Source organism: Pelodiscus sinensis, chromosome 14 (assembly GCF_049634645.1).
Source record: "Pelodiscus sinensis isolate JC-2024 chromosome 14, ASM4963464v1, whole genome shotgun sequence".
Taxonomy (NCBI): domain Eukaryota; kingdom Metazoa; phylum Chordata; order Testudines; family Trionychidae; genus Pelodiscus; species Pelodiscus sinensis.
In genome coordinates this window covers 5,338,893-5,352,832 of record NC_134724.1, presented here as the reverse complement: position 1 = coordinate 5,352,832, position 13,940 = coordinate 5,338,893, and the positions used below count along the sequence as shown (strand labels likewise).

General features: G+C 49.0%; 1 protein-coding gene across 1 annotated transcript in view; it reads right to left on the bottom strand.

Annotated features, from left to right (window-relative positions):
* The window catches only part of DENND4A (DENN domain containing 4A), a 131,540-nt gene extending 118,588 nt beyond the window's left edge, over positions 1-12,952 (bottom strand). Inside the window, exon 1 of the mRNA XM_075896888.1 lies at positions 12,929-12,952. The gene's annotated coding sequence lies outside the window, so the exon portion shown is untranslated. The remainder of the gene's footprint in view (positions 1-12,928) is intronic.
* Between the last annotated feature and the right edge of the window lie 988 nt (positions 12,953-13,940).

The following is a 13,940-nucleotide window of genomic DNA, read 5'->3' as shown; positions in this document are numbered from 1 at the left end:
GCCCTGGGGACCACAATGATACTCACAGCACATGCCGAGGGCCACAAATATATAGATTCTTTCAGACTGATGGGTATGAATACAAAGATTAAGGCAAGACTACACAACACGCAGGCCCCATTTAAGTCAGCTCTGCTGATATTAATAAAATGCAATATTTACCCAATTTCCACCAATATGACAGCACTTTCAGGATGCGTCTACTCTGCAGGGCTTAACTCGAAATAAGCTACGCAAATTCAGCTACATCAATTGCATAGCTTATTTCGAACTAGGGAGCGTCTACACAGCACTTATTACGAAATAGAGCACTCCTCCTCTGACTTCCCTTACTCCTCGTACAACGAGGGTTACAGGAGTCGGAGTAAGAAGTCCTCCAGCTCGACAGTATTTTGACACTTTCGAAATAACTGCCTGCTGTGTAGACACGGACTAAGTAATTTCAGAATAGCGCTAGTTATTTCCAAATAGTGTTGCAGTGTAGACGTACCCTTAATGAGCAATAAAAGTCCAGGACTTTAACTACTAAAATGCATATCAACAGAAGACCGTTATATTGACTCGCCGCTGTGGAGTGTGTTTCCAGTGGAGGCCACGTTCAAAGAATCCCATGCGTGGGCTGCGTGTTGAGCCTCACATAAACCCAAACCGCACTGCGGACCGCAAACAGATCGGCAGTGGGCTGCATGTGGCCTGTGGGCCGCATGTTGAGTAGCCCTGCTCTAGCCAGACCTTGCCCCCATATAAATTCTTGATTCAAAGTTCATTGAGTTATTAAGTACCTTTCCATTTATTCCAATCAGGGTCATGCCTGGTGTTCCCTGTAAGCTGAGCTCTTGTGCAGCCACCCAGGAGAGATTCAAATGCTGCCCAGCTGACTAGCAGAGTTCCCAGAGAGTCCCCAGATGGCAGCATGTGTTTCTTCTGGTGGTGCACATCTGCACATGCCTCAGTGCACATAACATTTATTCTGCACATGGCTGAAAAAATTAGAGGGAACACAGGGTGCCCTAAGCAGCCATCTTTGGGGGAGGGCTGTGCTCAGAGCCGCAGGAGCAGGATCTGTAGGGGCAGGAGCCGGTCAGGGAGGCAGCAGGAGTTGGGCCTGCACCCCAGGAATGACAGGAAGTGGAGCGACCTGATCCCAGCCTGCTCAGCTCCCCTGGCTCCCAGCTGTGTCACTTGTGGAAAAGGGCTTGAGGAGGTGGCAGTGGGAAGTGGAGCAATGTGGCTGGTTATTAGCCAGTGGAGCAGAGTGGGCTGAGGCCAGGGTTGCTCCGCTTCCTGCCACCGCTGAGTGCGTGGGGGGGAGGGCTGACCTCTGTTGCTAGTGCCAGGTCCCCTCTTAGTCCCCCGGGCCACATCACTCAGGGGAGGAGGCTTGGGGGAAGGGAAAAATGGGGGCATGAAGAAGCAGGGAGGGGGCTTAGCAGAAGCGGTAGAGTGTGAGCAGGGGCAGAGCAGAGGATATCCCAAGCCCCACATTGCTCTAGGGGTGGCCCTGCTGGGAGCAGCCACCAGGGGTGAGGGCAGCTAGGGGGATGGGGCTGATTGCTGGAGCTGATGAAATCCAATACACAGGACACAGCTAGTACCCTGTGCAGCTGCATATTTTGCATGTTAGTAGGAATGGTCTTGATTCCAGTTCATTTTTGTCTGCATTCTTACTGTGCACAGTAAGTAAGGCTATGTCTAGACTGCAGTGCTTTTCTGGGATACTGGAAGTATCCTGGAAAATCAATGCCACATCCAAGGAACATGTCCGCTTCTCCAAAAAAAAAAAATTCAGAAAAGCGAAGGCGTTCTTTTTCCATCCCTGTAAACCTCGTTGTATGAAGAAGAAGAGATGGCTCGACAGAGCAAGTTTCTCCCAAATTTGGCACTGTGTAGACATGCGAAATTTCAGAAAAGCCTCTTTTCAAAGAAAAGTGGAAAAAATTGTGTACAGGCAGTCCCCGACTTACGTGGATCTGAATTACGTCGGATCCCTACATACGAACGTGGCTTTTCCGGCCGCAGAGGATGCGGGCTGCGGGACTGCCCAGACGAGCTGCGGTCCCGCCGCCCGCGTCCTCCGTGGTGAGAAAAGCCGCTCCGCGTCTCCCTAGTCTGCTGGGGGACCCCCCAGCAGACCAGGGAGACACAGAGCAAAGCCATGGTGAGAAAAGCCGCTCCGCATCTCCCTGGTCTGCTGGGGGGGGCACAGCTAGTGCCCCCCCCCCAGCACAACAGGCATTTCTCACCGTGGAGGACGCGGGCAGTCCCACCGCCCGCATCCTCCGCGGAGGGAAAAGCTGCTCCGCGTCTCCCTGGTCTATTGGGGGGGGGGGCAGCTAACCAGGGAGACGCGGAGCAAAGCTGCAGCGAGAAAAGCCACTCCGCATCTCCCTGGTCTTCTGGGGGGGCCCCCTAGCAGAGCAGGGAGATGTGGAGCAAAGCCGCGGCGAGAAAAGCCGCTCTGGGTCTCCCTAGTCTGCTGGGGAGCCCCCCAGCAGACCAGGGAGACGCGGACCAAAGCCATGGCGAGAAAAGCCACTCTGCGTCTCTCTCTGGGCGGCGCCCCGCTTGTCTCCCTCCCTCTTTCCTCCCTTCCCGGCAGCCTCTGCCAGCCCCCAGTCTCATGTGCATGCGGGCTCTGCCCCCTCTCTCCCTGCTTACCCGGCCTGATGGCTGGCTGGCAGGCCCGCCCGCTCTGACCAGCCTCGCCTCGCCTCACCTGCAGAAGCGGCTAGTCTAGTGTTCAACTGGGCTCGTCAGCTGCTCCCTAACAGCCCCGCTCGCAGGTCCGATGCCCCGCCCCACCCCGCCCCGCAGGCAGGAGTGGCAGGTGTGAATGGGGCTCATCAACAGCTCGCTGGCAAGACCGACGCCCCGCAGACTGCTTGCCCACAGTCTTTCTGCCTCTGCCTCTGCTCTTCCGAGCACTCACTCCCTTTCTTGATTTAAAAAAAAATAAACATAAAATTAAAATGGGTCCCCTCCCAGTCTGCTGCGGGGGGGTGGGGGGGCAGCAGACTAGGGAGACGCGGAGCAGCTTTTCTCACCGTGGCTTTGCTCTGCTTCTGCCTGGTCTGCTGGGGGGCCAGTCTGCTAGGGGGGTGCCAGCAGAGCAATGCCGCATCGATAGCGACGGTAAAGGAGAAGGAAAGAACCCTACCCTGAAGCCGGGACAAATAGACCTAATATATACTACACTCCATCCTGTCCCACTAGCTGCGCCCCCCCCCCCCCCCCCAGCAGACCAGGCTTTTCTCGCTGTGGAGGATGCGGGCAGAGCAAAGCCGCAGACCAGGGAGACCGCAGTCTAGGGAGACACGGAGCAAAGCTGCGGCGAGAAAAGCCGCTCCGGATCTCCCTGGTCTGCTGGGGGGGGGGGGGCGCAGATAACCAGGGCGACGCGGAGCAAAGCCGCGGCGAGAAAAGCCGCTCCGTGTCTTCCTGGTCTGCAGGGGAGGGGCACAGCTAGTGCCCCCCCCCCAGCAGACGAGGCTTTTCTCGCCATGGAGGACGCGGACAGTCCCACCGCCCACGTTCTCCGTGGCGAGAAAAGCGGCTCCACGTCTCCCTGGTCTGCTGCGGGGGTGAGGCGCAGCACACCACGGAGACGTGGAGCAAAGTCGCAGCGTGAAAAGCCGCTCCGCGTCTCCCTGGTCTGCTGGGGGCGGCGAAGCTAGTGCGCCATCCTCCGCAGCAGACCAGGCTTTTCTCGCTGTGGAGGACACGGGAAGTCCCGCCGCCCGCATCCTCCGTGGCGAGAAAAGCCGTTCCACGTCTCCCTGGTCTTCTGGGGGGAGGCCCCCGGCAGACCAGGGAGGCACGGAGCAAAGCCGCGGCGAGAAAAGCCGCTCCGCGTCTCCCTGGTCTGCTGGGGGGGGGGGGGGGACGAAGCTAGTGCGCCCCCCCCCCCCAGCAGACTAGGCTTTTCTCGCCGTGGAGGACGCGGACGGAGCAAAGCCGCAGACGAGGGAGACCGCAGACCAGGGAGATGCGGAGCAAAGCCACGGCGAGAAAAGCCTCTCCTTGTCTCCCTGGTCTGGTGGGGGGGGGGGACCCCAGCAGACCAGGGAGACGCAGAGCAAAGCCACGGCAAGAAAAGCCGCTCCGCGTCTTCCTGGTCTGCTGGGGGGACCACCCAGCAGACCAGGGAAACGTGGAGCAAAGCCGCGGCGATAAAAGCCGCTCCGCGTCTCCCTGGTCTGCTGGGGGCAGCGAAGCTAGTGCGCCACCCTCCGCAGCAGACTAGGCTTTTCTCGCCGTGGAGGACGCGGGAAGTCCCACTGCCTGCGTCCTCCGTGGCGAGAAAAGCCGTTCTGCGTCTCTCTGGTCTGGTGAGGGGGGACCCCAGCAGACTAGGGAGACGCGGAGCAAAGACGTGGCGAAAAAAGCCGCTCCGCGTCTCCCTGGTCTGCTGGGGGGACCCCCCAGCAAAATAGGGAGACACGGAGCAAAGCCGCAGCGAGAAAGGCCACTCCGCGTCTCCCTGGTCTGCTGGGGGGGGGCGCAGCTAGGGTTTGTCCCAGGCTTTGTCCCAGGTGTCCAGATTCAGCCACTGTTGAAACTGGTCAGCGGCTGATTCCAGGAAGCCTGGGGCAGACAGCTCTGCCCCGGGCTTCCTGGAATCAGTCGCTGCTCAGTTTCATCAGCGGCTGACTTGGGAACACCTGGGGTAGAGCAGCTGGGGTGCTGCTGGGTTGGTCCCCGGGTTGGTCCCCGAGGTGCGGCGCTGTGGGGACCTACCCGGCAGCGCCCGAGCTGCTCTGTCCCAGGCGTCCAGATTCATCCGCTGTTGAAATTGATCAGCGGCTGATTCCAGGAAGCCCGGGGCAGAGCAGCTCTGCCTCGGGCTTCCTGTAGTCAGCCGCTGCTCAGTTTCAACAGTGGCTGAATCTGGACGCTAGTTCCGACTTACATACAAATTCATCTTAAGAACAAACCTACAGTCCCTATCTTGTACGTAACCCAGGGACTGCTTGTATCTTTTTCCGAATTTTATTTGTAGTCTAGATGTAGCCTAAGTTGGGCAGTCAACCATTGCCACATACTGTAAGTGGGCTGAGAGCATGAATGGCTAGCCTTAAGTAGTAATATTTAGTCCTGCCATGAGTGCAGTGGACTGGACTAGGTGATCCCTTGAGATCCCTTCTAGGCCTACAATTCTATGATTATGCTCTACAGTCTCTGAAATACTGGGTGGAACCTCACCAGGCATATTTAGCCTGCTCAACAGGGCAGCCAGGGAGATTCTACGAGCCAGCAGCCACAAAACTGTTTCTTGTCCATGTTGCAAAGCAAAATTTCTAACTTGTGGTTTTAAAGTCATTTGCAGAGTTTGGATTTTATTTTGAGTGAATTTTACCCAGGGGTAAATTGAAGCAAGCCAGAGGAAACGGGACAGATGGTCAGAGGAAAAACCGAAAAAATCTTTATTCCAGTGTTGTGAGGCTTAACTACTGTGAGGAGTTTAAAAGGTTTAATGCACATTATTAGTAGTAGTAGAAGTAGTATTACTTCCCTGTAGAAATTGTTTTTTAATTGTCATAACTACTTAAGTTTTTATAACTTGCCACTTTGGACCTTATTCTGGTTACACTCACTGCGATTTCACTCCTGTGGAACTCAGTTGGTTCTGCTGGATATACTCCTGCTATACACTGATGTGAAAGGAGAATCCAACTCCAACAAGTTCAAACAAACAAACAAACAAACAAACAAACCTGACAGAAGTTTTTTTTTTAAGGTGTAACATTACCTTGGAAAAAATAACTACAAATATAATAGGTTTAGGCTAGACATTAGGAAAAACTTCCTAACTGTCAGGGTGGTTAAACACTGGAATAAATTGCCTAGGGAGGTTGTGGAATCTCCATTTCTGGAGATATTTAAGAGCAGGTTAGACAGACATCTATCAGGGATGGTCTAGAATGGTACTGGGTCGTACTGTGAGTGCAGGGGATTAGATTCGATGACCTCTTGAAGTCCTTCCAGTTCTAGTGTTCTATGATTCTATGACAATGATCATCAGTAATTATAAAACTTGTAACTGACAAAACAGCTTTGCATTTCAGCAGATACATTTCCTTACTCCCGCCAGTAATCCACTTGCAATACAATAATGCATACACATCTCCAGGATTATACAATGAAATGAAGGTTTTGGCAAACTATTCATACTGAAAATTTGGGCAGCAATTTCATGAAGGATTAAAAAAAAGTCTGTTTGAAAAGTTGGCATTGATCTTTAGTGATTTTCTCTGGTTGGAATGATTAAACTTTAGCAGGGGTTACAAAATAGAGTATTTAAATGTTATGACGTGGCAGCTGACTGATGCAATCACCCTTCGCTTGGTTGCTTGCAATGCAATCTTTCTAAAAGGTTTTTAAACTGCAGGGACACTGACTGCCTATAAATTATGAAAGAGGCTTTAGACTATTGTGCATGCAAAAAAAAAAAAAAAAAAAAAAAAAATCAGACACTTCTCCAGATCTGGGTAGTACTAAGTTAAAAATGTGACGCCAACACAGTGCCTGATTCAAAAGTCACTGAAGTCAATGGAAAGTCTCCCATTGATTTCAATGGCCTTTGGGTCATGTCCATATGGTTAAGACCATTTATGGCATAAACCAGTTGATTCACAAAAGCACACATTTCTGCCTTCCATTACACTTGTCCTGATTTCAATGCAATTTGCATAAAGGTAACAGAGCAGAATATTGCCCCAAATGAGCAAGAATGCCACCCATGCTACTGCATGGCGATGTGTGCTAAAACAATGAGCACCAGCAGCAGAACCAGGACTCTGGTCACTGTACCTCCAATTAGTTCCACCTCTGCCGCACAGCGGGCCTGACTGAGGGAAGGTGTGGCCATATCAGCCTGAGCTGGGGGGAGTGAGTAGCTACCCAGGAGATATCTTTGCATGGAGGAATTTCTTCCCTTCCGGCAAAATAGAATGATACTTAGATAATTCCACAACCTGCCTAGGCAATTTATTCCAGTGTTTAACCAGCCGAGCAGGAAGTTTTTCTGAATGTCCAACCTAAACCTCCCGTACTACAGTTTAAGCCCATTGCTTCTTGTCCTAACATCAGAGGCCAAGGAGAACAATTTTTCTCCCTCCTCCTTGTAACACCCTTTTAGGTACTTGAAAACTGCTCTCATGGCCCCTCTCAGTCTTCTCTTTTCTAAACTAAACAAACCCAATTCTTTCAGTCTTCTCTCATAGAACCTTTAGACCTTAAATCATTCTTGTTGCTCTTCTCTGGACCCTCCCCAATTTCTCCACATCTTTCTTGAATTGTGGTGCCCAGAACTGGACACAGTACACCAATTGAGGCCTAATCAGCGCAGAGTTGAGCGGAAGAATGTCTCGCTTACAACTCTCCTGTTAATGCAGCCCAGAAACGTGTATGCTTTTTTTGCAACTGTGTCATATTTAGCTTGTGGTCCACTATGACCACTAGACCTCTTTCTGCCGTACTCCTTTCTAGACAGTCGCTTCCCATTCTGTGTGTGTGAAGATGATTGTTCCTTCCTAAGTGGAATACTTTGTATTTGTCCTTATTAAACTTCATCCTATTTGCCTCAGACCATTTTTCCAGTTTGTCCAGATCATTTTGAATTATGACCCTGTCCTCCAAAACACTTGCAACCCCTCCCAGCTTGGTATCATCTGCAAACTTTATAAGCATACTCTCTATACCAACATCTAAATCTAACTCGATATATAACCCAACTAAGGTATACAGTGGTGGTAGCAAAGTGGAGGTGTCAGAGCTATCTGTGAGGGAGACAAGAGCAAAGAAACATGGAGAACACTAGGCCAGCTCCATCAGTTAGTTTGTAGGATTTGGCCCTCCAGTCATTGACCTCGGTGGTTGTGTATCAGCAGCGGCTGACTTGGGGACACCTGGGGCAGAGCAGCTGGGGGGCTGCTGGGTTGGTCCCACAGCACCGAGGAGCGGCGCTGCGGGACCAACCCGGCAGCCCCCCAGCTGCTCTGCCCCAGGCGTCCCCAAGAGCAGCTGGGGTGCTGCCAGGTTGGTCTCGCCGCGCCAAGAGTCGGCGCTACCAGACCAACCCTGCAGCACTCCAGCTGCTCTGCTGCAGGCGTCCCCGATTCAGCCGCTGCTGAAACTGACCAGCAGCGGCTGAATCAGGGACGCCTGAGGCAGAGCCGGACTATTGGAAAGGGGGGCTATGAGGGGTCTGGGGCGGCATCCCCCCCCCCACCCTAGGCCCCTCATAGCCCCCCCTTCTGATAGTCCGGCAAATCTGATAATCCGGCACCCCCTGGGTCCCAAATGTGCCGGATTATCGGAAGTTTACTGTATTTTCTTCCAAGCATGGTTGAACAGAATCTGTCTTTATTGAACAAAACTGGGGGAGACTGGGAAAAGGAGGTGGGAGAGGGGAAGAGAGAGGCTGGGAGAGGGGAGGGCAACTACAATGATCAGGGGTTTGGAACAGGTCCCATATGAAGAGAGGCTAAAGAGACTGGGACTTTTCAGCTTAGAAAAGAGGAGACGGAGGGGGGACAGGATAGAGGTCTCTAAAAGCAGGAGTTGGGTGGAGAGGGTGCATACAGAAAAGTTCTTCATTAGTTCCCATAAAGAAGGACTAGAGGACACCAAAGGAAAGGAATGGGTAGCAGGCTTCAAACTAGTAACAGAAAGTTCTTCTTCACAAAGCAAAGAGTCAACCTGTGGAACTCCTTGCTGCAGGAGGCTGTGAAGGCTAGAACTAGAACAGAGTTTAAAGGGACGTGAGATCAAGTCATGGAGGTTGGGTCCATGGAGTGCTATTAGCCAGGAGGTAGGAGTGGTGTCCCTGCCCAAGGTTTGTGGAAGGCTGGAGAGGGATGGCACGAGACAAATGGCTTGGTCACTGTCTTCGGTCCATCCCCTCCAAGGTCCCTAGGGTTGGCCGCTGTCGGCAGACAGGCTACTGGGCTAGATGGACCTTTGGTCTGACCCAGTACGGCCATTGTAAGCTCAGGGCTCAGGGTCGGGGGTCTCAGTGGACCCCCTTGATTTTCATGCACACCTGCTCCTGGGTGGCCAGGCTGGCAGCTCTCCTGCCCTAGACGGCCACTTTCCTGTGCCTAGTGCGGAGATCGTGGACAAAGTCCACGATGTCTGCACTAGCCCAGGCGGGTGCCCACCTCTTGCGGTCCCGGGCAAGCTCCCGGGAGCCACCAGCCTGGTCCCGGGAAGAGGAGGAGGGCTGGGGGGCATTGGGTGGCTGGCTCGATCCGTGCCAGGTGCAGGGTCTGCTGGCTGGGTGCTGGCAGGCTTGCACCTGGCATGGGCACCGTAGCCAGCCCGTGCCCCTTTAAGGGGTCCGGGGCCGGGAGGGGGGCAATAGAGTTTCCCTGGTGTTGGCCAGAGTGGCCACCAGGGAAAGCTGGGGAGGGCTAGCCTCCCACTAGTTCGAATTAAGGGACTACACACCCCTTAATTCGAACTAGCTAGTTCGAAGTAGGCTTAATCCTCGTGGAATGAGGATTACCTAGTTCGAACTAAGCGCTCCGCTAGTTCGAATTAAGTTCGAACTAGCGGAGCGCTAGTGTAGCGCCTATGAAAGTTAGTTCGAACTAACTCTGTAGTGTAGACATACCCTGAGTGCCTCTTCTGACTCATTGTTATAGATTGTTTCCAAGAAAATGCCTCTTCAGAACAAAATGTAACCCTCTTATCCAACCAAAATAACACAATCATTTCCGCTCCATCTCCCCCCTCCCCACCCAAAACCCAACCAAAGTAGCCTCAAAGTCCAGGCCCTGCTAACTGTCACAGAGGGCAGTGCTTAATTCGTGCCAGGGCTGGGCCCTGGAACCTCTAGGTTTGGCAGGTCACAGCTCCAGCACCTCTAGGCTTGCTGCTTCAATAATTAATGTAAAAAAATTGCAACCTTTGGCACCTACTTACCCCAGCACCTCTTTCATTACCAGTTTAGTACTGGGAGAGGAAGATTTGCACATTTGATAATGTTAGGAGGCACTTAGTGATGAGCCCCATATAATAGCACAGACAGAACACGGTGTCAAAGATTCATTAGTGAACGCTTGTACATTTTTTCAAACGTGTAATACTGGCAGAGTATTATTATACCTCCTGAATCAGGAAGACTTGAGCATGGGTGTGAGTGTTCTGAATAGGGATGCTTTTGGGAATCAGGGCCATAGAGCAGCTGGGATACCTTGCACATTGAAGGAGCGCTATAAACCATACTTCTGTTTTGGGGAAGGTTAATGGAAAGCTGTGGCTTGTGTGTGAAATACATCCATCCATTTGTGGCCCAAAACTGCCTGAAATAGGGCAAATTCCTTAAATCAGTTTGACTTGCCGTACAAAAAATTAACTATAAATAAACAATAGTAGAGGAAATGTTCTTGGCAAGTCAGCTCGTTCCATGCTGCTGATGGTTCCTGTTAGTGATATATGGGTTATTTTTACTGAGAAAACAATGGAAAACAGCTGCTAAAACACTCACCATGGGGCCAGGGAATAGCAGCTTTTCCAAAATGTGAAGTGTGCAGAGTAAAGCCCATTTAAAATAGAACTTATTTTTAAACCTCCATCTTTTGTTTGGTAAAATGAATCCCTCTTAGCCCATCTAGTTTGTCTCCCAAACAGTGCAAGACTATCCCTTATTGTATATTGCAAGTGGTTTATACAGTCTCTCTCTTAAGTATTTATATCTAGTTTAAAATATTGGTGACGACAGATATTCATTATCATTACCATTCATACTACCATTACATTGCACTTATAGCATGCCTTGAATCCTTAAGGCTCCCATGTGTGCAAAATGGATATTGTTATCTCCATTTTACAAATGGGCAAGACTCTGCTCTAGGGCTGTTAACACAGGTCTTGCAAAAAGTCAAGAACAAAGTGAGTGAAAGAACAAATAATCCCAGAAGATCAGAACAGGAGGAAGGAGTCCACTGCTCTATCCATTATTAGACAAGCGAAATAAACTAGATTTATTTAGATTTCAGTGACTCCTGCAAGACTGTTCATATCCAAATCAAAGATCTACATGCATGGTGCTGAAAGCTCTGGTCTTGATTCAACAAAACACTCAAGTCAATGAGATGACTCACATGTTTAAAGTTAAGGAAGTGCTTACGGGCTTTGCTGGTTTTGGGGCTGGAGCTCTTAGCACTTTGAAAGATTGAGCCCCATATGAGTTAGCTGAGCCATTCAGTCCCTAAAGCAAGGACTCTTAACTACAGCACAGGAAGAAAACTACCTGCATGCATTATGGTGCAGCATGTGTCACTCCTTATAACCAATACAATTAAAATGTACATGAGTATCTTTTTATTAAGAAATGGCCCTATTAAGCCAAATCTGAGAGCTCACCAAGTCTACTATGATTCGGCTCCTGAACGTTTCTGTGTTTGGCACAATTTGGACACCAATTTTTGGTGACACCTCTGGCTTTGCACTGAGTACAAAGTTGTATCTCCCCTTCTTGCACCATTGTGTGAAAACAGGCCCAGTCACTAACAGTCAGTATCTTGCTGCACTGAGTGTTCTCCAGCATTGCATGAAGAAATATTTCCTTTTGTTTTAAAACCTCTACCTATTAATTTCATTTGGTGACCCCCTGCCCCCATTCTTGTGTTATGGGAAAGAGTAAATAATACTTCCTTATTTACTTTCTTCACACAAGTCATGATTTTATAGACCTCCATCATATTCTCCCTTTCTCATCTCTTTTCCCAGATCAAAAGTCTCAGACTCAATCTGGGGCATTTTCTCAGATTTGTTACTTAAAAAGAATGACTCAGGTTTGGGTATCTCCCTCACTAGGGCTGACCCTTACTGCCACCCTGTGCCAGGCCTCCTTCCCCACATAATCCCCAGGCTGCCATGTGTCATGCAGCTAACACGGGTGACTGTCCCGTCCATAGGATGGTTGAGATGGCTGCCACGAAGGCCTCCAAAGCATGAGACCTGGGGCAGCTTCCCCAAATCATCCTTTGGACAGGATGGCTCTGTCCCTTATGTCCTCAGCCATGAAAAGCAATGCAAAGAACTCATTTAGTTTCTCCACAATAGCCTTATTGTCTTTAAGGTGTACGTCTATACTACAGAGAACATAAGAACGGCCATACTGAGTCAGACAAAAGGTCCATCTAGCCCAGTATCCTGTCTGCTGACAGTGGCCAATGCCAAATGCCCCAGAGGGAGGAAACACAACAGGTAATCATCACGTGATCCCTCTCCTATCACCCATTTCCAGACAAACAGAGGCTAGGGACACCATTCCGCTGTCGATCTCCCAGGGTTCGAATTAGCGGGTATAGTTAAGACAGCTAATTTGAACTCAGAGGGATGCTCTGGTCAATGCTGGCAACCTTGCTAGGAATGTGCCTTAGTTTAACTAAATCAGTTTAAAAATCAATCTAATTAAACTGATACAACCCCCTAATATAGATGCACTTGGTTAATCCTTGCTGATATCAATGTAAATTTAATTTGTAATTTATGAACGCAATCTGAATCGATATAAGCAAGGATTAAACCAGTTTAAATGCATTTACATTAGGGCTGGCACTGGTTTAACTAAATTGATTTTTCAATTGATTTAGTTTAACAGATGGTCTTTTCTAGTATAAACAACCCCTCAGAAGAACACATTGGACTGGAATATATTGTTGTTTATTTCAGAGTGCAAGAAGCAATATACAAAGAACTAACACATTAAGACCAAAGTAAGACCATTTGGAGGCCATAAAAGTGCATAATGGGTTGCCCAGCAGGAAGTTTAAGCAAGCAAATAAATGCTAGTTCACATCTTTTAACTACAGGCTTGCAATTAACACTAATTAAACAGACTAGCCATGCCATTTACCAATACATTACGCGGACTCTGCTCTGGCAATTGTCAGAATGAAATGGGTGTGTTACTTACCAGGTCTTCACTTAAAAGGATTCCAATGTAAATGCAGTAAGCATCAGTAAATCTGTGATATTTAAATCCATCTTTACTGAATACAGTAGTAATGTAACACTTGACTTTTTTCCTGTACTGTCATTAGATTTCAAAAGCTTCAGGGGGTAGCCAAGTTAGTCTATACAGGATAAACTTAAAAAACAACAAGTACTCTGGTAGCTCTTTAAAGACTAACAAAACATGTAGTTGGTATCATGAGCTTTAGTGGGCACAGAAGTCCAGTGACTAATGAAGTGTTCCTTGAAGTGTTCTTTGGTTGATTATTCAAAACCAAATACTCAGTAAACCAATGAGTCAGTGTTGCATAGACTGCGTTAATCTCCATAGTTATGCTCAACATAACAACTACAAAAGAAAAACATTTTTACAGTGGTTGATACGTATACAGGAAGCAAGCAACATCTGCTACAACATCAGGTTTTGCCTTTAGCAACTGCAGAAAACCTTCAGACCCTGCAATCCTGATACCTCTTGACTGGACTTTAATACTAGCAGCTGTTGAACAGCATATGTCAGGGGTGTCCAAACTTTTTTCAAAGAGGGCCAGATTTGATGAAGTGAACATGCGTGAGGGCCGACCATTTTGCCTGACATTCTTTGAACCATTAAAATTAAATGCAAATTAACTATTTTATGCAAAGTTTATTGCAAACGGCATACTTTTCATTTCGTCACATGGATGACAAATCTAAACAGGTGTTAAATCACTCTGCCTTTCATATCTGAAGGCCAGATGAAAAAAAAAATCCAGGAAGCTGAAATATATGTCAGTAACATTGTAAAGTACATTACATATTATTGGTAATAAAGGTTGTCTGTCAACTTTTAAGTTAAAAAAATATGAACAGGAACACAACACCAAGTATACATGTTGTGTCCAAATATATTTATAACTGATTTAGATCAACTGACATTAACTGAGATTTTACAATGTATTCATCTCAATACATATGGATTCGTTGGGGGCCAT